The sequence below is a fragment of the Anneissia japonica genome, unplaced genomic scaffold (assembly GCF_011630105.1).
Source record: "Anneissia japonica isolate Jap-2015-1 unplaced genomic scaffold, ASM1163010v1 scaffold287726_len2788222_cov184, whole genome shotgun sequence".
NCBI classification, from domain to species: Eukaryota; Metazoa; Echinodermata; class Crinoidea; order Comatulida; family Comatulidae; genus Anneissia; species Anneissia japonica.
Window position 1 is genome coordinate 2,453,804 of NW_022705125.1, and position 2,092 is coordinate 2,455,895.

Below are 2,092 nucleotides of genomic sequence, written 5' to 3' on the forward strand. Positions count from 1 at the left end.
TTATTTTGATGTCTGAATCATGTATTAAAGTTGTTTGTGCTCATTCGATCTGATCATACATAATCATGATAAAGCCCCTTTTGGATTTCTCTTTGGTGCTTTGTACTTTCGTCTTTCTGTCTTCATGGTCCAAGAAATGTATGATTCCACTTGAAATATAACCATTAGACAGGTTAATTTGTTGATAGGTTTGCAATTAAAACTTGGGTTTTGCAATTAATAATTGACATTACTTTGCAAAAAACTAAGCAGTTTGTGTGAGAAGTTTGTCGGCCATTTCGAAATTCAAAATGGCCACCATTCTTGATCCATGTGTATATCACCATTCGGCAGCTTGACATTGAAAACACAGGGTTTGGCTACCTATTAATCATGTTGACCTGCTCTAATAGCACAGTTTTGTTTTTTATTACTGTGAAAATGGCAGCCATTTTGGAATTCAAGATGGCTGCCATTTATGATTCGTGAGAATATGACCATTAGACAGGTTGACATTGAAAACCTATGGTTTGCTACCAAAATCAAGTTGATACCAGGGGCGGATTGCTATAAAACGGTCTTAACTGGTAGTCTTAAAACTCCTCGAATAAAGCCGGCTTTATCACTTAGACGGTCTTACTAAAGTCATTCCTCTAAGACCATTGCTATATTAAAACAGTCTTCCCTAAGACCGCATTGAGTATTGAAACGCAAACAAGCACTCCCTGGTAACGTAAGATTGAGGGCGGCGTCATGCGTGCTCGCGCACGCAAATGTATCGAAATGAACGTAAAAACGCTAGACCTATTTTTACCATAGAGCTATTATATCTCTATGATTTTTACAGACGCTGAGAAGTGTGAGGAGTATTCGTCGTTCGATTCTCCGACTTGACAATCTAGGCCTAGGTCTTGCCATTGCACTGTTGAATTAATCAGCAGAACGCCATGATGAAAATGATTTAAGACCGTTTTAAGCCTCCTCCGAGTAGGCTTTAAAATTTAAGACGGCTAACTGGTTAGACCGCGGTATAGCAATGGTCTATAATCATAGACCAGTAGTGACGTCACGATTATAGCCGGCTAACCGTTAAGACCGTCTAAAGACCGCTATAGCAATCCGCCCCTGCTCTAATAGTACAGTTATTGCTATTTTACTTTCAAACTGGCAGCCATTTTGAAATTCAAGATGGCTGCCATTCATGGTTTGTGAGAATATCACCATTGGACAGGTTGAAATTGAGAAAATAGGGTTTGGTACCAAAATCATGTCGATACCTACTCTAATAGCGCAGTTATGGTTACTTTTACTGTATAAATGGCGGCCATTTTGAAATTCCAAAATGGCCGCCAAGACAATCTCGGAAAAAATGGACCTTTGCATTTTTGGATTCAGCATACCCAAAATATCCGGAAAATGCAATAAAATTGCTTTGGGCAAGCCTATCTCGCAAAGCTGTTTTTTTGGACATTAGGTTTCTCACTACTATGATTGAACCGATGTCAGGTTTTAGCTCCGACGTGGAGCTCTAGAAACACTCGGCTGATTGTTTAACAGATCTTTTTTTGTATGGGCGGCCGTTATTAGTATTATACTGCCCTCATCGGAGCTTTCGAGATTACGAAAACTTGCTATCATACATTTAAGCAGCATTTGAGAGTAAGAATATTTACGTTAAAATGCAAACGACAATCAAGCATAACGTGTTAGGATAAACTCATTCTATACATCTAAAAACAGAAACATGTGTACATATACGGCAATAATTTCAACATTTATTCATATCTACATCAAGTTTTACAATGGTAGATGAAACTTTACAACTTCTCTTCTAAACAAGCTAGAGCTTGACATAATTTGTACAATTTATTTAAACAATCGTTCTCATTGGTTAAAAATAAACAGGCAATCCGATAACCTTTACTTGTCCGTCATCATTTATTCTGATTGTAATTACCTCTTTAAAATATATTCTCTGCGATAAAAATACCGTATTTCCAATCTTATTATCTAATGTCAAAAATATATAATATATCAAGTGTATGTTAAAAGTGAAATTGTTTCGCTTCACCCATTTCATTCATCTATCTCATTACTATATGTTCCATATATA